At 48.5% G+C, this 26,857-nt stretch overlaps 1 protein-coding gene across 6 annotated transcripts in view; it reads left to right on the forward strand.

The window, feature by feature from the left end:
- The window catches only part of SMARCC2 (SWI/SNF related BAF chromatin remodeling complex subunit C2), a 494,788-nt gene that overhangs the window by 80,394 nt on the left and 387,537 nt on the right, over positions 1-26,857 (forward strand). The gene's annotated exons all lie outside the window — the stretch shown is intronic.

Genomic DNA, 26,857 nt, shown 5'->3' on the forward strand with positions numbered 1-26,857 from the left:
ATTCAAAGTTCCTAATGTACTTACCTGCAATACCTTTCAAACAAGATATTACATGTTAAATTTGAACCTGTGGTTCTTAAAATAAACTAAGAAAATATATTTTTCTATAACAAAACCTATTGGCTGGATTTGTCTCTGAGTGTGTGTACCTCATTTATTGTCTATGTGTATGTACAACAAATGCTTAACACTACTCCTTGGATAAGCCTACTGCTCGACCACACTACCACAAAATAGAGCATTAGTATTATCTATTTTTACCACTATTTTACCTCTAAGGGGAACCCTTGGACTCTGTGCATGCTATTCCTTACTTTGAAATAGCACATACAGAGCCAACTTCCTACAGTTATTGTCTAGAACTCATTTCCACTCTACCAAAGATTTCCCCTTGTTCACGCAAACTATGTCAGGAGCATCTCACTCTATTAAAACAGGAGAAACACTACTGCTCAAAGGAGCCCTAGAGATAGTACCTATATCCCAACAGGGGTCAAGAGTATATTCAATATACTTCCTCATAACGAAAAAGGATGGTACTCTCAGACCAATCCTAGATCTCAGACCCCTCAATCTATACATACTTTCGGAACACTTTCATATGGTCATTCTACAAGATTTAATTCCCCTACTACAAAGACAGGATCTCATGACAGCTTTAGACCTCAAGGATGTTTATTTCCACATTCCCATACATCCAGCACATCGAAAGTATCTAAAATTTGTTATAGCAGTAAGATATTACCAATTCAAAGTGCTGCTATTCGGAGAAACAATAGCACCAAGGGTGTTCACCAAATGCTTAGCCGTAGTTGCAGCATTCCTCAGAAGACAACACATACATGTCTTCCCATATCTCTATGACTGGCTCATATAAGCCAGTACGCTTCAGATTTGTCAACAACATACTCAATATGCTATAAACACCTTACACAATCTAGGATTCACTATAAATTACCAAAAATCTCACCTGCAGCCATCACAGATACAACCGTATCTAGGAGCAATTCTGAACACTCAGTCAGCATTAGCATACCCAAATCCAGTCAGGATTTTAGCATTTCACAGTCTCATATCACAACTACAATACAACCACAATTATACAGTGAAGTTAGTGATTAAACTATTAGGAATGATGGCTTCATGCATAGCAATAGTGCCCAATGCGAGACTTCACATGCGGCTACTACAGCAATTTCTCTCTCAGCAATGGTCTCAGGCACACGGTCATTCAGGATCTTGTGTTGTTAGACTGCCAAACTTACCACTCTGCAATGGTGGAATCACATCAACCTATCAAAAGGGCAGCCCTTTCAGGACCCTGTGCCTGAGACCATCATCTCAACAACCTTACTATACAGGGGGAATGGGACTCAATCCAACAGACTTATCACATAAACCACTTGGAATTACTAGCATTATACCTAGCACTCAAAACGTTTCTAACACAAATCACACACAAAATAGTGTTAATAAGAACAGACAATATGACCACAATGTATTATCTGCAAAAACAGGGGGGGACACATTCATCTCAATTGTCCCTTCTAGCGCAGACAATTTGGAAATGGGCAATTCACAATCGAGTACAATTAGTGGCAGAGTATATTCCAGGGATACACAATCAACTAGCGGACCTCCTAAGCAAGACGCAGCATCAAGTACACGAATGGGACATTCACCCACAAGTGATTCAAAAATACTTCCAAATGAGGGGAACCCCAGACATAGAACTTTTCGCCAGAAGAGAAAACGCAAAATGCCAAAACTTTGCATCCAGGTACCCACACCCTCAGTCCCTAGGCAATGCTCTATGGATCAATTGGTCAGGGATATTTGCTTACGCTTTCCTACCTCTCCCACTAATTCTATTTCTGATCAAAAAGATGAAACAAACCTCGCTCACCATCATAATCTTAGCTCCCACATGGGCACGTAAACATTGGTATACAACACTGTTGGATCTGTCTGTAGTACCACATCAAAAACTACCACACAGACCAGATCTGTTGACTCCAAGGAGAGGTCAAATCAGACATCCAAATCCCAGCATACTCAACCTGGTGATTTGGCTCCTGAAGTCATAGAATTTGGCTACAACTTCCAGCTGAATGTTTGGATATTCTAAAAGAAGCACGCAAACCGAAAACTAGACAGTGATATGCAGCTAAATGGAAGTGTTTTGTCTATTGTCAACCTAGAAACATTAGAAACATTAACCTACTTAAAGCTTCAATACAGGATATTTTTTGCTAATTGCTACATTTACAAAAAGCAAACCTTGTCTACTCCTCTATTAGGATACATTTAACAGCAATAGCTGCTTACCTCCAAAACAGACAACATACTTCCCTGTTTAGGATTCCTGTTATAAAAGCATTTATGGAAGGTCTTAAAAGAGTTATTCCACCTAGCGCACCACCAGCCCCTTTACGGAATCTTAACATTGTACTCACAAGACTTATGGGACTACCATTTGAACCCATGCATTCTTGCCCTCTTCAGTTTTTATCATGGAAAGTAGCAATTACTTATTTTAGAATTGTAAGTGAAATCCAAGCAATCACTTTAGAAGAACCTTTCTTTAAAATTCACAAAAACAAAATAGTTCGTAGGACAAATCAAAAATTCCTACCAAGAGTTGTTTCACCTTTTCATATCAATCAGTCATTGGAATTGCCAGTCTTCTTTCCACAACCAAATTCAGTTGCTGAAAGAGCTCTTCACACCCTTGATGTTAAAAGCGCTATTGAAAGAACAAAGGATTTCAGAAAATCCGAACAACTCTTTGTGGCTTTTCAACAGCCTCACAAAGGTGATCCTATTTTAAAAACTGGACTAGCCCGATGGATACAAATTTGCTATCTCAAAGCCAAGAGACACTTACCAGTAACTCCAAAATCTCATTCCACTAGGAAGAAAAGGGCTTCAATTGCATTTTTTAGGCAATAAACCAATGGCAGACATATGTAAAGCAGCTGCATGGTCTACACCACACACATTTACTGAACACTACTGTGTGGATGTATTATCTCGCCAACAAGCAAATGTTGGACAGGCAGTTCTTAGAACACTATTTCAAACTACGGCAACTCCTACAGGCTAGCCACCTCTTAATTCTTAGGAGGGACTGCTTTTCAGTCTATGCACAGCATGTGTATCTACAACTACACATGCCATTGAACGGAAAATATTACTTACCCAGTAGACATCTGTTTGTGGCTTGTAGTGTTCCAAGGGGAGCAGAAACCGCTAGACACCAGGGATATTTGTTTTATGGCAGTTTCACGTGAGAGGAGTGACCCCTTAGGAAAGGGTTGTTCCCTTGGGAGGGCAAATTTGTTTTAGACCATTTCTGCCCCCCTTGGGGGCAGATCGGCCTATTGTAATTAGGCTGATCTGTCTCCCGGGGGTGAGGGGGGAGGCAGAACCCCCAAGACACCAGGAATCCTTTTTTTTTAATTTTTTTTTTTTATGTGGGGAGCAACCCCTTAGGCAAGGGATGCTCCCTTGGGGGGCAAATTGTCTTTAGGCCAGATCAGCCTATTTTTATGAGGCCGATCTGCCCCCAAGGGGGGCAGAAACCACTAGGCCCAGGGATTTTTTTTTGCGCCAATTTCACGCAAGGGGTGCAACCCCTTAGGCAAGGATCGTTCCCTGGGGGGCCAAATTTAATTTAGGCCATTTCTGCTCCCCTTGGGGACAGATTGTCCTATTTCTGTTAGGCTGATCTGCCCGGGGGGGTGGGAGGGGTGGCAGAAACCACATAGGCACCAGGGATTAGTGTGTGTGTGTTTTGTTTCGGGGGGCAGCCCCATGGGGGCACATTACTGTTGGCCATATCTGCCCCCGTTGGGGGCAGAGCGGGCTATTTTTTGAAGGCCCATCTGTCCCCAAGGGGGGCAGAAAGCCCTCCAGAGACCAGGGAAGATTTTTTTTCAATATACGAGGGTGGAGGTATGGCCATACCCCCACCCCAAATAAATGGGGCAAAAGTTGTTCTGCCCACCGGTGGGCACAGTGGGAAATTACCCTCATCCACACCCCAGGGGGCCAGAAAGCATACTAGATGCCAGGGAATTAAAAAAAAAAGTTAAAAAAATAAAATAGTGGGGTGGTGGCTACCAACCAGTATGGGCATGGTTGTGCCCTCACCCCAACTGAAGGGGGTAACAGTCTTTCAGCTCTCCCCCCGCACACTAAAACATCTTATCCCACGGCAAGCAGGAGGACATTTGAGTTTTGGTTTTACATTTGGGCCATGAGAGCTTGGCTAACTCTCAAAATTGTCCCACTTGGAATGGTGAAGGCTGCACTTTTTGGACTTTTGGACGCTGCCATGTGGAAAAATCCACAAGACCTAGACACATCTGAAAACTAAACATCTGGGTGAGTACAGGGTTGTGTGCTTCACATGCACCCTGCACCATTATCTTATCCACAGTGCCCTGCAAACCTCCAACTTTTCTGGAAATCACATGTTTTTCCCACATTTTTGTGATAGAACCTTCCGGAATCTGCAGGAATCCACAAAATTCCTACCACCCAGCATTGTCTCATCTATACCGATTAAAAATTCGGCCCCACTTGTCAGCTCAAAAATGATTTTTTTCAAACTGCCCTTTTGGACCCGCTTTGGTTCCCCCTCAATTTCGGCATGTTTTTGACTCTTTCCTGGCCCACCTATATAAGTGAGCTATCATTTTTCCCAGGAGACTGAGGGGAAAGTTGGGTGGGAGGAAAATTGTCGCGGTGCGTTGATCTCACACAGAAATGTGGAAAAAATATGATTTTTTTTTTTTTAGCTAAATTTTAGGTTTGCTGAGGGTTCTGGGTAAGAAAACTCTGGGGGACCCACGCCAGTCACACCTCCCTGGACTCCCTCTGGTGTCTAGGTTTCAGAAATGTCTGGGTTTGTTAGGTTTCCATGTATGGCTGCTGAGCCTAGGACCAAAAACGCAAGATTCTTTCTATTCTAATAACTGGGTACCCACCTGATTAAGTTCACAATTTTTTTGCTTCAGGATTAAGGACAGTTTATAAATGAATTGTCTTGATAGTGGGCTTGCTTCATTATGTTCGTCTTCATCGCTTTTTCTGACCAGAGGAAGCCCGTAATAGGGCGAAACACGTTGACTGCGCTTCTACATTCAAAGAAACAAGAATAAAAAGATGTGAATACTAAGGATCTACTTACCTTACTTGGCTCATCATGTAACTGTTTCTTATATTCTCTTTATGTGTTGCCTTTCTGTTGCTTTGCTAGCCCCCAGTTGGGCCAGGTCCGGGGGGCAAATGTTAATGTATATATTTTTTTGCTTTTCATTTGTCACTGCTTTCTCTTTGCTTTTCCCCCTGTTGTGTGTGCCTTCTCCTTGCTTTTCCTTTGTTTTCACAGCTTTCACTTTGCTTTTTGTGCTGTATTTTATGTGCCTTCTCCTTACTTTTCTCTCCTTTTCACTTTTCTCCTTGGTTTTTCCCCCATTTTTGGCACGCGTTCTCCTTCCTTCTCTCTCGTTCTCACTGCTTTCTCTTTGCTTTTCCCCCTTTTTGGGGTCGAGCCTGCGCTAGCATGCGCTTGCGAGACGCTGTAGTCGTTAGAAAAGGGCTCTGAGCCCCGTCCATGTCACATCAGTGTCTTTTATTGTGTCGTGGGCTTGCCTTTTAAAATTTGCTTACTTTCATTAGTGGAAGGCATGCATACATTATGCCTTTTCCGGTGGTTAGCCCTCCTCAAGCGTAGCGACCAAGTACTGAAAACATACGAGGCTTGCTGTTTTCCGTCCTGTTTGTGGGCTTCTTTTTTCGCAGCGCGATCTCGTTTGGCAAAAGTTGAGCGCTTTGCATGACATTGACCCTGTTACATAGTTAATTGCACTTTTGCCAGTTACGTCGATAATTGCACTTTTGCCGATAGGTTTTACTACGAGTGAACTGTAGCAGCACCATTTATTGAGGCAAGAAAAGTCCGGTTGGGACTTTACAACTGCTGATAGCTCTAACTCGGAGAAATGCGAGACCCGTTGCATTGCAAATGCTTGTTTTCAGTGCCTTTGTCTGGGTTTTCCTTCGATCGCACTGCTTTCTCCTTGCTTTTTCTCCTCGTTATTTGCATTCTCCTTGCTTTTCCCTTATTTTCACTGCCTTCTCCTTATCTTTTCCTGCATTTTGAGTGCCACCTTCTTGTTTTACCCCATTCTCGATAAGCTTTCTCTATGCTTTCCCCCTGTTTTTTTGAGTGCCTTCACCTTGCTTTTCCTTCATTCTCGCTGCTTTCTGCTTGCTTTTCCCCTTGTTTTTTGTGTTCTCGCTCCTTGCTGTTACCCTCGTTTTCATAGCTTTCTCCTTGCTCTTTCTGCCGTTTTGTGGGCCTTCTCCTTGCTTTTCTCTCGTTCTCACTGCCTTCTCCTTGCTTTTTCTGCTGTTTTTTGTGCGCCTTGCTTTTCCATCATTTTCACTGTTTCCCCCAGTTATTTGTGAGCCTTCTCCATGCTTTTCCCTCGTTTTCAATGCTTTTTCCTTGGCTTTTTTCTCATTGCTGTTCTTGCATGCCACTCGTTATTTCCCCCTGAGCCCCAGCCACTGCCTTCCTGCTCCCCTCCTCTGAGGACCTGCATTGGGGCTCCCCTTGCGACCTTCAGCGAGGAGGAAATGGATGCCCTAGTTGTGGCCAGCACACCCAACAATTTAAGGGTAGGCTCTGAGGGATGAGGTCCCCGGGGCCGATATTGGCCGGGAGGGGGGCTGCATACCCCACCTCCTTTAAATGCTGGCTAGGCCCTGGGGGATGAGGTCCCCGGGACCAATATTGCCCTACGGAAGGGGGGGCAGTATGGCCCCCTCCCCTTTACAAATGTGACAGGCCACAGGGGATGGGGGTCCCTGGGGCCAAAGGCATGAGCTGTAGTTACTTGAGATAACTATAACTGCTGACGTTCTATAGTTTTCTGCGTGTAAAATGTGTGAAACTAACGTCCCTGTAACCTTTGGTTTATAATGAATGAGTATATATGGTGAAGACATGCTTTGTAAAAAAAAAAAAAAAAAAAAAAAACTGCATTGTAGAGTCATACAACCTCCCCTGCACTTTTAACTGACATGATATTGATTGCATGACTTCTGATAACCCTGACTTCAATAATGGACCAAGTGGTGGAGGGGACACTTCCCATTCTCCCCAAAAGAAGCCCACCTGCTTTGGCATTGCTGGCCTCAACAGTGCTTCAGTCCCCTCTGGGGCTGCTAGTAGATGGGGAGAGTTCCAGTGGGACAGAAATTTGAAACCTGACAGATACAGCTTCTGCATTCTGCCCCACAGAAACTCCACTTTACTTCAGGACGTTGTGGTGTCATTGGAATTGGTAGATGCATGGCAAACCCAGTATTCTTTCCAGAGGGACTATACTTTATTCCTGTCTTGATTACCTCTCTTACTGGACTTAGATTTTTCACTTACCTTTGCAGACCTGTATCCCTCCCCTAAGATTACACGGTCATTCTCTCATTGAGCTCCTGATTGGCTGAGGAAGTCCAACAGGCAATGGGATTTGGAGAATGAATGCATAATGGTTTACAAAGATAGACTTTTCTGGCCCTATACGGAAGGAGGTTAACTTGTATATCTGACAGAACAAAGGCTCTGGAGTGCCCTGTCGCCATTAGAGAATATTTTAAATCTGTGATTACTGTTAAGATGATGGGTATTATATCCCATCTGAAGAGTGACAAGCACAAAGCAGTTGAGCTCCTGAAAGCCATCTTGGTAGACCTTGCCTCTACATTTAGCAAGCCCAGAGATAGGGCAGTTTGCAAACACTGGTATCCACGCAGCTGATGGTTGCACAGTTGAAAACCAATCGAAATCCAGAAAGTGGTGGGGGGGCCTTGCAGTACCACGTGTACAAATAGAAAAACAAAGCAGAGAAATTGTTGCATTGGATGGGCAGACAGGAGAATGAGTATGTTTATAGAAGGTGTCTATAGTGTCCAAGGTGAGATGGTTACAGAACAGTATGCAGGGCCTATGTGTTTTTGTCGTACTGCTGTACCTTGTGGACGAGCACCCATCTGTCACATGCAGCAGTAGACACATACTTGAACTCAATCCCATCTTCAGGACCCAATGTCTTCCCTTCCAAATTTAACAAGCACTACACTTACATGGTCTATTTTCTAGTTCCTTGATGACTGGGTCCTTCTGAGAGACCTTCACGAGGCAACAATTACTGAATGTTTAAAGTCCCAAAAAGCTCCAAAACACTGTTTGTCATATGGACCAATCTCATTGAAAAATATTGGTCAGTGCCCTATTCAGTTAGCCTTGAGGTCTCATTTGGTCCCTAGTATGCAAGAACCAGAGCGGGTTATTCCTGGCCTTTCTACTTTCTATCATGTAAGAGTCCTTCATAATACTGTGGCCTCCAAGCAAAGTCCCCTCTTCATTCTTAATAGATTTTGAAAATACTTTTGATTCCTTAGGATATCATTACTTGTTTGCAGTTTTGCCGCAAATTACCTTTGGCACACGTTGTTATGTTTGCTAGCTCTTTACATGCCCAACTGCTCATGCAGACAGGAGACAACTGTTCTTTCAGACTTATTTCCAATATGACAAGTTGTGCAGCAAGAGTGACATCGTCTCAATTGCTCTTTGCCTTGGCAATTAATCCAGTGGCGGAATGTATGCAGGCAGAGCATAGGATCAGGGGCTTTAAACTGTCTTCGGTCTGCAAGACCTAATCTCTCTATAGGTGGCACATTTCTTAATATACATTAGCTCTCTTGGGTCAACTGGTCCCTATGTGATGTACTTTCAGAACTACTTAAAAAAACACCCTGGACTCATTGAATTGGCCCAAATCTATATTGTTCCCTGTCCAGGGGACAGTAATGGAAACACAGTGGATTCCTTAACTGTGACTGGAAGCACAGGAATTTCATTACCTGGGCATATTTGTATCCTATGTGATCTGACCATTTCATGGTCCAGTAATATTGTCGTGATCTAGGACTCTTTGAAGCTTGACCTCAGTCATGGTAATCCAGTGCTATTATGCAACATATGACTATAGTCAAAATGGTCTCCTCCTGAAACGAACCTGTGCCCTCTAAAATTGCCCGGTTTATATACCCGACTTCTTTGACAAGAATGTGTGGTGTTTAGATATATCCTCTGGGAGGGTAAGGTCTCTGGGTTTCTTTAACCAAATACGTCAAATTACAACTTATAATTAGTTGTGGATGATGGACCATGCTGCACACCTGCTTATTAATAATGGCTGGCTCATAGTCTGAACGAGCTACTTGGAAAACATATGCCTGTTGCATTTTCCATATGGGTGACAACCTTTTAATCGCTTGCCTTTCTCAGCTTAACTGTTTGTTAAAATTTGGAGGGACTAACTTTGGGTGATCTACTGACACTTTACCATTTTTGTTGAAACCCCACTGTGGATTGGCACCCAATTCCACCAGCAAGCATCTTCATAAAGTTTTCTAGTTGGAACACCATTGGTATATTGTGAATCAAAAATATTATGCATCAGACTTGTGCTCATTTGCAGAACTCCCAAAAAATATTGAGCTTCATAAGTCACAGTTCATTGGGTATTCACAATTGAGGCATTCCCTTTCTCCCTGTATGTGAAATCTTGACCCTGTCCTTTACTTAAGTCTGCCAAAGTCGAAACGCATGATACAGCCCCTGGGGTGCAAAATGATTTCCCAGATCTATAAATCTTTGGTTCCTGATGCTCCTAATACTTACTTGACCATGTATGCTGTGCTGGAGTTGGATGTAGGAGAGTTTTGTGAGGAGGGTTGCTGTAGGAGGCTGGCCTGGTGTGTGGTGAGCACCTATGGTGTTATCGCCTTATACCAGACCACGTACGCTGCGCTGGAGTTGGATGTAGGAGAGTTATGTGAGGAGGGTTGCTGTAGGAGGCTGGCCTGGTGTGTGGTGAGCACCTATGGTGTTATCGCCTTATACCAGACCAAGTAGGCTGCGCTGGAGTTGGATGTAGGAGAGTTATGTGAGGAGGTTGCTGTAGGATGCTAGCCTGGTGTGTGGTGAGCACCTATGGTGTTATTGCCTTATACCAGATCCAGGTGAATTAGTGAAGTGTAGGCAGTGTCTAGAAAGCCAGGGCTTTCTAGCAGTAGCTGCGAGTGAGCATCCTAAACTCATCTAGGAGACATGTAAAGCTTATGCAATACGTCTGTAGTCACACAGCACTTACACTCTTAAAAGAACCACACAGTGTTACTATAATAAAGTACCTTTATTTTTGTAACACAGATACTAAAATACTGTATTGGCAATACCCCAATTGGAGGTAGGTAAACCCACTATTCTACACATTAGCAATCAGTCAATAGCATAGAAACCAATAGGCATTGTTAAAAGCAATAGCAAAGAGTAAGGGCCCTAGGGGAGGGCCAAACCATATACTAAAAAAGTGAAATGTGAAAGGCAGTCCCCTACCCAAGGAAGTGGGATCAGTAGAGGGGACCTGAACTCCAAGAGGTGAGTAGCAAAGTGACCACCAGCGACCAGGAGAGCAGAGGTAAGTATGTGGTTTTCCCCAAAACCAACAGGAGGACATCGGAAGAGGATTGTGCAAGACCCAGACAAGACTGGAATAACCCAAATTTGCATCCTGACAGGAGAGGACCTGCAGAGGAGGGTGATCAAGTCTAGTTTGTGATGGAGTGTCCGGTTGTGGCAAGAGCCACTACCCACCCTTCTAAGGATGCAGGACCAGGTCGATGGTAGACGACGAAGGTCAGCAGTGAAGCACAGGAGCAGAAGAGGAGTTCCAGGAGTGATGCAAGTGATGTCCCACGTCGGCAGTTGTGATGCAGTCAGTGGTGCTGGAAAACCACCAACAAGCTTTGGCAAATGCAAGAGTCAGAGAAGGTGGTTTTGCAAGGCTGAAGAGGACCAGCAAGGTCCAGGGGACTCGGCCCAAGGAGGGGAGTCCCGGGTGTCCCTCAGCAGCTGGGAGAGTCACAAGAAGAAGAGGCAGCCCCCAGAGGCAACCCACTGGCAGCAGGCACAGTAGTCTCAGTGAGGCCCACTCAGCATACCTGAAGAAGTGTCCCTCGTTGCTGGAGTAGCAGACAGGAGACTGTGTGTTGCAGGAAGAGTTGCTGGGGCTACACAGAGCCTGAAGACCCCTTGGATGAGGAACAAACAAGCCTTGGTAGCTGCAAGAGTCGCGGTGCACAGGGGTAGTGTCCTGCAAGGAGAGGCAAGTGCTTACCGTCTCCCAAGTTGGACAGCTGATAGAGAGGACCAAGGTGGCCACTCCTGACCATCACCTGTGGTGCAGGATCCACGCATCTCAGGAGGAGAGAAGATCCACGCAGCCGGCCATCATTGCAGTTGGTGCCTGCAGATGCAGGGGGGGGAGTGACTCCTTCACTCCAAGGGAGATTCCTTCTTCTTGTGCAAGCTGAAGACTCGTCACCCTGAGAGGATGCACAGCCAGGGAAATGTTGCAGTTGCTGAAAGGAGCTGCAGAAACAATGTTGCAGAGCGGAGTCGTCGCTGAAGTTGCAGATTGTCGGTTCCTTGGAGGGTCCAGTTGCACTCCTCTAAGGAGCCTCCAGAGTTCAAGGAATCATACAACAAATACCGGCAACAGTTGATACCAAATATGCCCAGGTTCTGAGTTATCATTAGGTAGCTGGACGTAGGTAGTGACCTATGTCGAGTATACAGGTCAAATGGCTTCCCTGCACTTACAAAGTCCAGTGTAATCGAGCAGGAGTTCATAGGGGCGCCTCAGCTCATGCAGGGGTGCCCTCACACATAGGTACCTGCACCCTGCCCTCTGGGCTAGGAGGGCCTACCATAGGGGTGAGCTACAGTGACCTGGTGCAGTGACCTCTAGTGAAATGGTGCATGCACCTTTTCACGCAGGCTGCAATGGCATGTCTACAGACACATTTTGCATGAGCTTCCATGGGTGGGACAATACATGCTGCAGCCCATGGGGAACCCTGGTGCCCCAATGCCCTGGGTACCTAAGTACCATATACCAGGGACTTATATGGGGGCACCAGTATACCAGTTGTGGGGTGGGCAAAGTCCTAAGCATCCAAATTTAGAGGGAGAGAGCACAGTCACTTGGGGTCCTGGTTAGCAGGATCCCAGTGAACACGATCAAAACACACTGACAGCAGGCAAAAAGTGGGGGTAACCATGCCAAAAAGAGGGTACTTTCCTACAGTTGCCATTCAGCCGAAGGAGATTTCTTCCACACATTTTGGAGTTTTCCTGTTTTTCATTATTTTTGTGGGATGTGACAAAGGCACTATTGAGGACTACTATTGTCCACTATTGGAATGGACAAGTCCCTCAAGTAAGATATCCTTCATGTTCTAGAGGAAGTGGACACTAAGGGGTGTGGTAGGTGCCTTTTGACCTCGAGACTTGTATTGGGAAAGCAAGACCGTGTTCTGCATGGGAGGGTGACCTCACCCCAGTTTGGGGCTTGTAGGATGCTGGCTCTTTATATAGAGGACACACACTCAACCCTATTTTCTATGCCAGCAATCCCGTCTCTTTCAGCTACCCGACCGAACCCCACTGGACAGACCACCGCTGCATCCACTTCTCCTTCAAGAAACCCACAACACACTACCACCCACAACGGCCCCCCACCGCAGTTGGAACAAGGTCACCGCGACCCTCTCCGAGAACCTACCCATCGACACCACCTACACTGATGCAGCAGCCCGCAACTTCAGGCAATGGGTCAACACCTGTGCCAATACTCTCGCCCCAATCAAGAATCCCTCCAATAGACGCACCGACAGAAAGGCCTTCTGGTTTACCGCCGACTTCCACGAATCTAAGCAAAGCTGCCGAAGACTTGAAAGATAGTGCCACCAAATCAGACTCTGGACAACCACGCAGCCTTCAAAAATGCCATCCGCAGACACCACCAACTCATCCGAGCCGCCAAAAGAACCGCCTTCAAAGACCGAATCAACAGCAACGTACACAGCCACAAGGAGCTCTTCAATGTCGTGAAGTAACTCTGCAACCCCAGCTCCAACGCCAATGACATCTCGCCATCCCGAGACCTCTGCGACTCCCTAGCCTCCTACTTCCACCACAAGATGGCAGACATCCACGACAGCTTCAGCACCCAGACCCCCGGCAACCACCAACACCACAGATCCTCCTCCGACCAACCTCCTGCTCTCCTGGATCCCCGTCAACGACACCATCGAAATCATGAACACCATCCACTCCGGCTCTACCTTGTCCTCACCACATCCTCAACAAAGCAAGCTCCGTCATCGCACCACAACTACGGAAGATCATCAAAAGCGCCTTCGAGTCCGCCACCTTCCCGGAGAGCTGGAAACAACGTCCTCTTTAAAAAAAAAAAAAAAAAAACAAGGCGGACCCAATGGACCTCAAGAACTTCCAGCCTATCTCCCTGCTCCCCTTCCCGGCAAAAGTCATTGAGAAGGCCGTCAACAGATAACTAACCCGCTTCCTAGAGGAGAACCGCACACTGGACCCTTCCCAATCCGGATTCCGCAGCAACCACAGCACCGAAACCACCATCATCGCTGCCACAGACGTCCTCAGAACCATACTGGACAGCGGCGAAACCGCAGCCCTCATCCTCCTGGACCGCTCGGCCGCATTCGACACCATCTGACACCACACCCTACACTCATGCCTCAGCAATGCTTGAATCCGCGACAGAGCCCTGGACTAGGTCGCCTATTTTCTCACCGGCAGAACCCAGAGAGTCCGTCTCCCCCATTCCGCTCGTCATTTGATAGGTCACCAAAATCATCTACGGCGTACCCCAGGGTTCGTCCTCCGCCCGACCCTCTTCAACGTCTACATGGCCCGCTTGCTAACATCGCCCGATCCCACAACCTCAACATCCTCTAATACGTCGACGACACCCAGCTGATCCTCTCCCTCACCGACGACTCCACCAAGACCTACCTCTGCAAAGGAATGAAGGCCATCGCCGACTGGATGAAGAGCAGCTGCCTCAAACTCAATTCCGACAGGACGGAAGTCCTCATCTTCGGCTCCACCCCCTCCACATGGGATGACTCCTGGTGGCCTGCCACTTTCGGAACCGCTCCGACCACGCACGCAACCTAGGATTCATCCTGGATCCCTCACTATCCATGTCTTGTTGAAAATGATTACACTGATTTTCCATTATGAATATTTTTGGGAAAGACTATCATCAATCAACACGCTGTAGTAAATGATGCTTCAAAGAAATAGTACTTAACATTTCACAGTAATTTAGCAAAACCTTTTTTGGGTGCATTTTTTTGTGAACATATTTTGAAAGCAAAATATCACAAATTTTGCTTTCAAGCTTCTGCAAATATTTGCATCTATGTAGAGAAATTCTGGGAGCAAAAATACGTGGCGTCTCATATTGTTAAACTTTGCAAACGTGTCTACACATTTCTTTTACTGGAACCACTGACAGTATTGCCGTATCAGTTTACAACATTAATTTAGAATGCCCACCCTAATGACAGACTTTGCATTACTTACTTTGCACTGAACCATAAATACAAGTTTCAAACAGCACTAACATATGGACATAAATATTATCTCAACTGCAGACAATTCCCTTCCCTGCTACATAAAATAATTCTGTACACTGGCAGTCAAAGGGTTTGTGCTGCAGGGCCTTGGGCCTGCTTGTCCAAAGGGCAAAACAAACATGAAAATGTGTTTTCCTTGTCCCCAAACAATATGTCCTCAGCATGGTTCTTAAGGAGTGCCATACCCCCTGGGGTTGACTATGGTGGGGTGGATTTCATTTAAATTGGTGTGGGTGAATTGGACTGGACATGCGTTGGCTTGGAGTGAGGAGGGGTCAATAGGATTGGGGTGGAGGGGATTAGTTTGGAGTAGATTGGAATGGAGTGGATTGGCTTGGGATGGAGTGGATCAGCTTGGGTGGGGTGGATTGGCTTGAGCGGGGTGGTTTAAAGGGTGGGGTGGATTGAATTGAATGTGGTGGAGTGGGTTGAGTGGTGGAGTGGGTTGATTGTAGCGGGCTGGATTGCATGTGGTGTGGTGGATTTGGATGGGGTGGATTTGGGAGGGTTGTATTTAGGAGGGGTGGATTACATTGTGGTGGACTAGACTGGGGTGGACTGGGTTGTAGTAGGTTGGAGTAGATTGGAGTAGGTTGGATTAGATTGGAAGTGAATTGGATTGAGTAGATTGGATTGGTGTGAGGTGGAATGATTGAAAAGGGGTGGACTGGATTGGATTGTGGCAGATTAAGGTGGTTTGGAGTGGGTGGATTGGACTGGAGTAGGGTGGATTCAAGTGGATTGTATTTGAGTGGGGGCAGCAGGAGTCAGGAGCGGGAAGACGACCTGCATCCTTGCAGGCAGTTCGCTTCCTCCTCACCACTGCTCCGGTAAGTGCTGCCATTGTTTTGGGCTTGTTTGGGCTCCTTGGCTTCTCCTCTCCCGGAAGGTTCCGTTGCTGCTTCCCCACGGCCCGCCCCCCTCCCTCCTCCTCGGAGCTCTTCCCGCTGCTGACTCCTGCTGACCCCGCCCCCGCACTCCCATTGGAGGTTTTCCTCCCTCCTCCCAGCTGCCACTCCCTCCCACCTCCCCTCTTATGCCGGCCGCAGCGCGAGGTTAGAAGCGACCTCTGACCCTGCATCCGTGCAGGCAGGTCGCTTCCTCCTCACCACTACTCCGGTAAGTGCTGCGATTGTTTTGGGCTTGTCTGGGCTTGTCTGGGCTTGTTTGGGCTTGTCTGGGCTTGTTTGGGCTTCTTGGCTTCCCCTCTCCTAGAACGTTCGTGCCGCTGCTTCCCCGCGGCCCCGCTGCTGACTCCTGCTGCCCCCGCCCCCTCCGCACTCCCATTGGAGGTTTCCCTCCCTCCTCCCAGCTGCCACTCCCTCCCCTCTTATGCCGGCCGCAGCGTGGACGCGCTGCTGGCAAGCCCGTCCGCTCCCGTCCGCACCAAGAACGCGCCTAACGCCAGACCCCCAACACGCCTCCTGCACCACTGAACACCTTTACACTGCCAACGAACTCCACGCCCTTAATCCAGGACGCTCCTCCATCTGCTTCCAGTCCACACCGGCACCCACCAAAGGACCCTTCTCCTGCAAAGCCTGCAATTTCACTTGCAACCTAACCTCCAAACTCCAAATCAAAACAGACAACCGCCTAAGATGCATCCTACTTAACACCCGCTCCGTCCACAAATATGCAGTTGAACTCTGGGACCTCCTGACCACATACTCACCCGACGTCGCATTCCTCACCGAAACCTGGATGAATTTGGCCTCGGAACCAGACGTAGCCATAGCCATACCAGAAAACTATAAGATCACCAGAAGAGACCGAATAAACAGACCAGGGGGAGGAATCGCCATAGTTAACAAAAACACCATAAGAGTCTCCACCAACTCCCACGACACCATCAACACCGCTGAGCACCTCCACTTCAAAATCCACATCAACGCCAACAACACTCAGAGGAACACTGGTCTACAGACCCCCTGGACCCAGACCGCAGTTCTGCGATGACCTCGCAGACGCCATCAGCTCCCAAGCCCTCGCCTCAACAGACTACATCCTCCTCGGTGACCTAAACTTCCACCTAGAAAATAACAACGATATCAACACCACCAACCTAATCGACAACCTCGCCAACTTCGGCCTCAAGCAACTCGTCACTTCACCCACCCACTCCGCAGGCCACACACTCGACCCCATCTTCTGAGCCAGCAACCACGTCTCTTTCAGCCAGACCACCGAACTCAGCTGGACAGACCACCGCTGCATCCACTTCTCCTACCAGAAACCAGTCACTCACCACCACCGCACACAACCCCCCCGACGCAACTGGAGCAAAATATCACTGGATCAACTGATCTCCACTCTCGCCCGGGCCCCACCCCCTGGGACCCCGGACCCCAACACAGCCACCACCAACCTGCATTGCTGGATAGGAGATTGCGCCAACACCCTTGCAGTGCTCAAAAAAAAAAAACACCTCCCACAGAATCAAGGCCAGCTGGTTCACCCCAGAACTACAGGAATTCAAACGGCTATGTCGCAGAATGGAAAATACCTGGCACCTTGACCCTACCAACTCCAACCACATCGCTTTCAAGGATGCTCTACGCAAACATCACCAACTGAACCGCACCACCAAAAGGACCCACTTCAAAAACCGCATTGACGCCAACGCTCACAACAGTAAAGAGCTCTTCGGCATCATCAATGAGCTCTCCACCCCGAGGACCTGCTCCAACGAACCCCCGCCATCACAGGAGTTCTGCAACTCACTGGCAAACCACTTCCGTCTAAAGATAGAAGAAATCCACAATAGCTTCAAACCCCAGATCCACCAGCTGACTACAAACACCCAGGAACCCAACGCTCCAAGCAACACCCACCTCCTCCACACCTGGACCCCCGTCAACATAGAGGACACCGCCACCACCATTGCCTCCATCCACTCCGGATCACCATCGGACGCCTGCCCACACCATATCTTCAATAAGGCAAACATCATCATTGCCCCCCACCCCTGCAAAACCATCAACAGCTTCTTCGAGTCAGCCACCTTCCCAGAAAGATGGAAGCACGCAGAAATCAACGCCCTGCTGAAGAAACCAAAGGCAGACCCAGACGACCCCAAGAACTACCGTCCGATCTCCCTCCTCCCCTTCCCAGCCAAGGTCATCGATAAAATCGTAAACAGCCAACTATCCCGGTTCCTGTAAGACAGCAAGGTACTCGACACCTCCCAATCCGGATTCCGCAGAAACCACAGCACAGAGACTGCACTCATTGCTGCCACAGACGACATTAGGACCATGCTCGACGAAAGAGAAACAGCAGCACTCATCCTCCTGGACCTCTCCGCAGCTTTCGACACAGTATGTCATCACACTCTCCGCACACGCCTCCACAACGCTGGAATCCGCAACAAGGAACTCAACTGGATCTTGTCATTTCTCTCAGGCAGAACCCAGAGAGTCCAACTCCCACCGTTCCTGTCAGAAGCCTCCAGAATCACCTGTGGCGTTCCCCAAGGATCATTGCTCAGCCCCACGCTCTTCAACGTTTACATGGCCCCCCTCGCCAACATCACACGAACCCACCACATCAACATAGTTTCCTACGCAGATGACACTCAGCTCATCCTCTCCCTCACGAAAGACCCTACCACTGCAAAGAACAACCTCCACAACGGACTTCGCCAGCTGAATGGAATCAAGCCACCTCAACTTAAACACACACACAACAGAAATCCTCCTCTTTGGCACCAACCCCTCAACTTGGAATTACTCCTGGTGGCCCACCTCCCTAGGAACCGCGCCCTCACCCACCACCCATGCACTCAACCTAGGCTTCATCTTGGACTCCACACTCAGCATGACTCAGCAGGTCAATGCCATCTCCTCTTCCTGCTACAACACTCTCCGCATGCTCCGCAAAATCTTCAAGTGGATTCCTGTCAAAACCAGGAAAACTGTCACCCACGCCCTGGTCAGCAGCCGATTGGACTACGGAAATGCCCTATATGCAGAAATAACAACCAAACTCCTAACAAAGCTGCAAAGAATCCACAACGCATCTGCCCGCCTCATTCTGGACATCCCACGCCGTGACCACATTTCCCCCCACCTCAGAGACCTTCACTGGCTACCAGTATCAAAGAGGATCACCTTCAAACTCCTCATCCACGCACACAAGGACCTCCACGACACATGCCCAGCCTACCTCAACAACAGACTCACCTTCCACACCCCCACCCGCAATCTTCGCTCCGCCAGCCTCGCCCTCGCCTCCATCTGCCGCACCACCGCCGGAGGAAGATCCTTCTCTCACCTAGCTGCCAAGACCTGGAACTCCCTACCACTCCACCTTCGCCAGACCCAATACCTCTCGACATTCAGGAAACGCCACAAGACATGGCTCTACGACCAGTAGCTCCCACCCGCAGCGCCTTGAGACCCTAACGGGTGATTAGTGCGCACTATAAATCCTTGATTGATTGATTGAGATGGATGGATTGTTAGTAGTGTGTGGGATTGGATCAGAGTGAGGTGTATTGGATAGTGTTGGACTTGATTGGATTGGGGTGTATCGTAGTGGGTGGGTTGGATTGGTGTGGAGTGGGTTGAATTGGAGTGGGGTTGATTGGACTGGTGTGGTGTGGATTGGGGAGTAGTATTGGTTTGGAGTGGGGTGGATTAGACAGCTGGATTGGGTGGATTGATTTGGTGTGGGGTGAATTGGATTGAGTCAGTGGATTGGAGTGGGGTGGAGAGGTTGGACTGGATTGGAGTGTGGCAGATTAAGGTGGTTTGGAGTGCGGTGGATTGGACTGGAGAAGAGTAGATTATTGTGGACTGGAGTGGGTTGGGGTGGCTTGAAGTGGGTTGTGGTTTGGAGTGGTGGATTGGAGTAAGTTGGGGTGCATTAGAGTGGGGTGGATTGATTGGAGAGAGGTGGACTGGATTGGAGTATAGCAGATTAAGGTGGTTTGGAGTGGAGTAGCGTGGATTAATGTGGACTGGATTGGGCTGGAGGGGGGTAGATTAAAGTGGATTGTATTGGAGTGGTATGGATTGGGGTGGTTTGGATGGACTGGATTGCATTGTAGTGAGGTGTATTGGGTAGCGGTGCACTTAATTGAAGTGGAGTGGATTGAAGTGGGTGGATTGGGATGGATTGGAGCAGGGTGTGATGGGATTGGAGCGGAACGGGGGATTGGATTGAGGTATTGGATTGGAGTGGGTAGATTAAACTGGACTGGACTGGATTGGGTAGATTGGATTAGTTTGGGGTGTATTGATGTGGGGTGGACTGGATTATAGTGGGGTGGATTGGAGTGGGGCGAGCTGGAGTGGTATAGATTGTTTTGGATTGAAGGGGGTTGTTTGGGATTGGAGTGGGGCAGGGTGGAGTGCGGCAGGATGGACTGGATTAGGTTGTGATTGGAGTGGGGCATGGTGGAGTGCAACAGGGTGGAATGGATCAGGTTGTTGTGGATTAGGTTGTGGATAAAAAAGGGGCATATTGGAGTGGGGCGGGTTGTTTTGGATTGGAGTGGGGCGGGTTGTTTTGGATTGGAGTGGGGCGGGTTGTTTTGGATTGGAGTGGGGCGGGTTGTTTTGGATTGGAGTGGGGCGGGTTGTTTTGGATTGGAGTGGGGCGGGTTGTTTTGGATTGGAGTGGGGCGGGTTGTTTTGGATTGGATTGGGGAGGGTTGTTTTGGATTGGATTGGAGTGGGGCGGGTTGTTTTGGATTGGATTGGAGTGGGGCGGGTTGTTTTGGATTGGATTGGAGTGGGGCGGGTTGTTTTGGATTGGATTGGAGTGGGGCGGGTTGTTTTGGATTGGATTGGAGTGGGGCGGGTTGTTTTGGATTGGATTGGAGTGGGGCGGGTTGTTTTGGATTGGATTGGAGTGGGGCGGGTTGTTTTGGATTGGATTGGAGTGGGGCGGGTTGTTTTGGATTGGATTGGAGTGGGGCGGGTTGTTTTGGATTGGATTGGAGTGGGGCGGGTTGTTTTGGATTGGATTGGATTGGAGTGGGGCGGGTTGTTTTGGATTGGATTGGATTGGAGTGGGGCGGGTTGTTTTGGATTGGATTGGATTGGAGTGGGGCGGGTTGTTTTGGATTGGATTGGATTGGAGTGGGGCGGGTTGTTTTGGATTGGATTGGAGTGGGGCGGGTTGTTTTGGATTGGATTGGAGTGGGGCGGGTTGTTTTGGATTGGATTGGAGTGGGGCGGGTTGTTTTGGATTGGATTGGAGTGGGGCGGGTTGTTTTGGATTGGATTGGAGTGGGGCGGGTTGTTTTGGATTGGATTGGAGTGGGGCGGGTTGTTTTGGATTGGATTGGAGTGGGGCGGGTTGTTTTGGATTGGATTGGAGTGGGGCGGGTTGTTTTGGATTGGATTGGAGTGGGGCGGGTTGTTTTGGATTGGATTGGAGTGGGGCGGGTTGTTTTGGATTGGAGTGGGGCGGGTTGTTTTGGATTGGATTGGAGTGGGGCGGGTTGTTTTGGATTGGATTGGAGTGGGGCGGGTTGTTTTGGATTGGAGTGGGGCGGGTTGTTTTGGATTGGAGTGGGGCGGGTTGTTTTGGATTGGAGTGGGGCGGGTTGTTTTGGATTGGATTGGAGTGGGGCGGGTTGTTTTGGATTGGATTGGAGTGGGGCGGGTTGGGTTGGGTTGGAGCGTGGCGGGTCGGGTGGGGTTGGAGCGTGGCGGGTCGGGTGGGGTTGGAGCGTGGCGGGTCGGGTGGGGTTGGAGCGTGGCGGGTCGGGTGGGGTTGGAGCGTGGCGGGTGGGGTGGGGTTGGAGCGTGGCGGGTGGGGTGGGATTGGAGCGTGGCGGGTGGGGTGGGATTGGAGCGTGGCGGGCGGGGTGGGATTGGAGCGTGGCAGATTGTTTTGGATTGGAGTGCCTCAAATTGGAGTGGGGCAGTTTAAATTGGGGTGGGTGGGAAGGATTAGAGTGCAGTGGGTTGGAGTGGATTGGGGTGAGTGGTTTGGATTGGTGTCGGGTGGATTGGAGTAAGGCATATTGGAGTGGGATGGATTGGGGTGTACTTGCACGATTATGTGTTAAAGCATAATTTCAGAAATTAAAAATAATAAAGAAATAATGTCGCTTTGCAATATTTAAAACAAGATAATTGTCCTCTTTTGAGAAGAGCGCCCATGAGCATAAACAAAAGAAAACATGAGTGCAAAGTGAGAAAAGACGACTTGACAAAATAAAAGAAAGTTAGATATAATAAATAAAACTTTACAATTTCTGTTTGTCCTGCACAACACATTTTTGCCAGTCACAACCCTTCTGTTTGCAGGTCACTAGAAGTTGAAAAGAACAAAATAGTAACTCAAACACGTCAGGAGCAGTGGATGGGCACTGATTAAGTTGAATCAATCAGTGCTTGGTCCCTGCTTCACACAGAGAAACTGAAATTATGTTTGCCTGCAGTGACGAATTACGAGGCCGTAAAGAAGATTGTCATGCAAGCCAGCTAATGGTAAGCAGCGGGCGGACTCCAAGCCGTCTACTGTACACAACAGTCTTGCAAGCAAAACACATGCACTAGTACATGCACTCACAGGCTCAACCCCAATAATGCTTACTTTTATATGAATTTAGATACCAAGATCATCGGAATCAGGTAAGTACTTTTCGAGATTTGAATATGGTGCAGATGTGCTTTTCACCATTGGGTGCCCTAATGTTATCCTATGGGAAAAGAAACATATACTGCATTTGGGCACTTAACAACGACCTACAGGACTGTTCTTCTGGATTCAAGGTAATAATGGGGTAAGATCCAAAGCAGCTTCAACAGGTCACTTCAGGAGGCAGTGAAGCATCCGGGTGCAGAGGTGCTTTTCAGCCTCTGGCCCCCAATGTTATCCTATGGGAAAGAAACAAACACTGCATCCGGGTACTTAACAGCGACTTACAGAACTGTTCTTCTGGACTTAGATGAGTATGGGGCAAGGTCGAAGGCCACACCAACAGTTCACCTCAGGGTGGCTCAGAGCATCCTGGTGCAGAGATGTGTTACTGCGCCAGGTGTCCTATTCACTTCAGTGGCGATCAGTCCAGTCAGAAAGAGGCTGCCAGCGGGGACTGGCAGGCCAGACCTAGAGAACCCACAAGGGCTCGATCCTTGGGCATGTAGGGACACTGTTGGCCCACTTCTCTTCGGGCTGTGGGGCTTGGGTGCAGTGGTGTCGTTTGGCATCTGATTTCAGTGCAGAGGATACTCGCGGTTGTAGGGGGCCTGCAGAGAGAGGCTGCAGGTGGCTTCCGGAAGGCCACATTTGGCAAGCCCAAGGTGGGCTTTGGCCCTGGAGGGCCTGGGGACCACGCTGCCACTGTTGGCCCACTTCCTCTGGCTAGGGGGTATGAGTGCAGAGGTGCTGTCTGATGTTGGGTTTTGGCAGTCCAGAGTCCTTGTGAGTCTTCTTTGGTGCCTGCAGGATGCAGGGAAGCAACTCCGCTACTCCACAGAGATCCTAGTTACTTCTCGCAGTGCTGCAGCCCTCCCAGGCTTTTGGAGGAAGTACAGCTCCAGGACGTGTCTTCTTTGGCACAATTGTCGAGGACAGCAGGCAGGCGGGGGTTGTCTTTAGGCAAAGTCAGTTAGTGCTCCTCAGTGCTTTTTTTTTTGTGGCTCTTTGGGTCCTTCTGTAATCCAGCGAATCTGAAGTCCTTTGTATCAGGAGGGTCCCCTAAATACTCAATTGATGGATTTGAAGAGGAGTGAAAGGTAATAGCCAATGGGTTACTTACCCTCAGATCACTATGCCCCCAGATAACCACTTCCTTTGGGGAGTGGGCATCTCCTTGTCCCACAATTCCTAATTCTACCACTCACAAGATGGTGGAATTCCTAATTTTGTGTTCACTTCAGGCTGGTCACCCTAGAGGTGTGTCCAGCCTGGGTTTGTAGGACAGAACCACGCATGGTTTCACAACGCGGTCAGAACCACGACCGCGTCTTTACCACGCATACCTTTGTAACAAATTTTGTTGTAAAAGTATGCTTACTAAAAGCATATGTGGTAACGGCATGCGTGGTTGTGTGATATATAACCCCCCCTGACCCATCTCGCCCCGGCCCTAAAACCTACCCTGTCCTAAAAACTACCCCACCCTGTCCTAAAAAATACCCTGCCCCCCTCCCTAAATCCTAAAACCTACCCCGCCCGACCCCCACCCTGCCCTAAATCCTACCCTGTCCTAAAACTACCCCACCCTTTAATAAAAACTACCCTGAAATCCCCCGCCCTTAAATCTAAAACCTACCCTATCCTAAAAGCTGCCCCCCCTAAGCCCTAAAAGCTACCCTGCACTGTCCTAAATTCTACCCGGATCCCTGCCCTAAACCCTAAAAGCTACCCTGTCCTAAAACCTACCCCGCCCTGCCCTAAAAATTATCCTGGCCCTCTGCCGTAAAACCTACCCTGTCCTAAAAGCTACCCCGACCTGCCCTAAACCCTGCCCTGTCCTAAAAACTACCCCGGCCCCCCGCCCACTCTAAAACCTACCCTGTCCTATAACTACCTCACCCTGTCCTAAAACGTACCCTGACCTTCCTGCCCTGAACCCTAAAAGCTACTTTGTCCTAAAACCTACCCAGCCCTGTCCAAAAAACTACCCTGACCCCCACCCTAAAACCCTACCCTGTCCTAAAAACTACCTTAACCTGTCCTAAAAACTATCCCAACTCCCCGCTCTAAACCCAAAAATTTACCCTGTCCTAAAAACTACCCCACCCTGCCCTAGAAACTACCCCGACCCCCGCCCTAAACCCTAAAACCTACCCTGTCGTAACAACTACCCTGACTCCTCCCACCACCGGCCTAAACCCTACCCTGCTTTCTCCTTAAAACTACCCTGACCCCCACCCGTCCAAAAAGCTACCCCACCCTGTTCTAAAAACTAACCCGCCCCACCACCCTGAACCCTAAAACCTAAAACCTATCCCACCCAGTTCTAAAAACTACCCTGACCCCCTGCCCTAAAAACTACCTAACCGCCCCACGCTAAAACCTATCCTGCCCTAAAAACTACCCCGACCATATCCTCTGCCCTGAACCCTAAAATCTACCCCACCCCGTCCTAAACTCTACCCGCCACTCCGTAAACTCTAAAACATACCCTGTCTTAAAAACTATCCCACCCTGTCATAAAACCTACCCTTCCCTAAAGCCTACCCTGCCCTAATCCCTAAAACCTACCCTGTTCTAAAAACTACCATGACCCCCACCCTAAACCCTAAAACCTCCCCCACCCTGTCCTAAAAACTACCCCACCCTGTCCTAAAAACTACCACGACCCCCCCGAACCCTATAGCCTACCCTGCCCTAAAAACTACCCTGACCCTACACCGCACCCTAAAACCTACCCTGTCCTAAAAACTGCACCACCCTGTCCTAAAAATTGCCCCAATCCCTGCCCCGCCCTGAACCCTAAAACCTACCCCTGTCCTAAAAACTATCCAGACCCTGCCCTAAAATATGCCTTGTACTAAAAGCTACCCCACCCTGTCCTAAAAATTACCCTGCCGCCCCTGTCCTAAAAACTACCCTTTCCCCCGCCCTGAACTCTAAAAACTGCCCTACCCTGTCCTAAAAACAACACCACCCTGTTCGAAAAACTACTCCGACCTTCCCGCGCTGAACCCTAAAACCTACCCCACCCGGTCCTAAAATCTACCATGATCCCCCTGCCCTGAACCCCAAAACCTACCTCACCCTGTCCTAAAAAGTACCCTCCTCCCGCCCCTGCCCTGAGCCCTGAAACCTACCTCGTCCTGTCCTTAGGAATTCCCCCACCCACCTCGGCCCCACTTACCCGGCCGCCGTGTTCCTTTACCGGCGGTTCCTGCCTTGTGCCTGACCCATGCATATGCATGGTGCCTTAACCACGTATTTGCGTTGTTCAGGCAGGAGTGGTAACGCTTGGGTGGCTACGCTACATGTTGCTCCGGCCGCATACAAAAAGGGCTGTTTCCCCCGGCATGACAGTGCAACACGGCTCCTGCATAGCTATTTTTCCCGTCTGTCCAGGTGCTACATGGGCCCTGACCAGGGGGGTTGGCATCTCCTCACCTATGAGGTAAGTCAAATCACCATACCAAAGGCAGTGGGCTCTTTGAATCCCCCTGCCTTAGAATGCAGATTTGCTTGTCATCCTGTGGGGCGGGGTGTGCAATACCCCTGCTAGAGCAGGCTTTGTTCCTGACTGCCAAAGAGCAGAGAATCTCACCATTAGGTATCAGAAACCTGTCTGTTGGTGGCAGGCTGGTGGAAAGCAGTCAGCGCACCAGAGGTTGGTAGGTTTTCAAGGGGCGCCTCTAATGTGACCTCTAGGTGCATGTATTAATAAATCAATCACCAGAATCATTAAGGGCTTATTAATATGAGATGTTTGATATCAAGCATCCCTAGTTTCAGTGAAGCCATCATGATCCTGGGGAACTTGTATTGATCAGTGTCCAGGACATTTACTTAAAATAGCTTCCCTGATGGCTTACTATGTCCAAGAATTGGCAAAGGCATAGCAGGGTCATATCTGCTCTTGCAGATATATCCACATGTGTAATATAGTGCACCCTGTCTTAGGGCTGTAAGGCATGCTGTAGGTGTGACTTAAAAATATTACATCCAGTGTTAGGGACAAGGCTCACAAGTGTGTCATGTTGTGTTTTCACTTTTTAGAGCAATTTGTCACGCAGTCTGCAGTGGCAGTCTGTATGAGTTTGGTGCTGGGTCCCGTAGAGTGGCACAAGTTATACTGCAGCTGTTAGGGACCCTCTTTAATATCTATGCCCAATGTACCAGAAGTACCACTTACTGTGGACTTGCAGAGGTGCTAAAGGGGCTCGCCACTGAAGGATCAAGTGACCAGTGGTCTTGTTTTTGGGGAAGGAACACTGGCACTGGGGCCCTGATTAGCTGAAACCCAGTGCACTTACTTCAGTCAGTCACATCAGAAATCAGACAAAAGGTGAGAGGATTACTCCAACGAAAACCCAGTTTCCTTCAGGGCATGAATATGTGTATGGTCTTGGAGAAAGCTGCCTGCGAGGTTAGGTGCTGTAGTTTTAAGCGCAAAATAATCTCAGACCCATTGCTGTTGCACATTAGCCTCTCATAAATGTGCAATAGCTTCTTATTTATAGGTGGTGTATAAATGTTATTAACAGATATAACAGTTACTTAGATCCTCATTCCTGTTATTAATATTGTAAAAATGTTTTCAGCATGTGGGCTGCTGACCAAGTATCTTGTTGTACTAGGTCAA

The sequence above is a fragment of the Pleurodeles waltl genome, chromosome 4_2, assembly GCF_031143425.1.
Source record: "Pleurodeles waltl isolate 20211129_DDA chromosome 4_2, aPleWal1.hap1.20221129, whole genome shotgun sequence".
Classification (NCBI taxonomy): Eukaryota; Metazoa; Chordata; class Amphibia; order Caudata; family Salamandridae; genus Pleurodeles; species Pleurodeles waltl.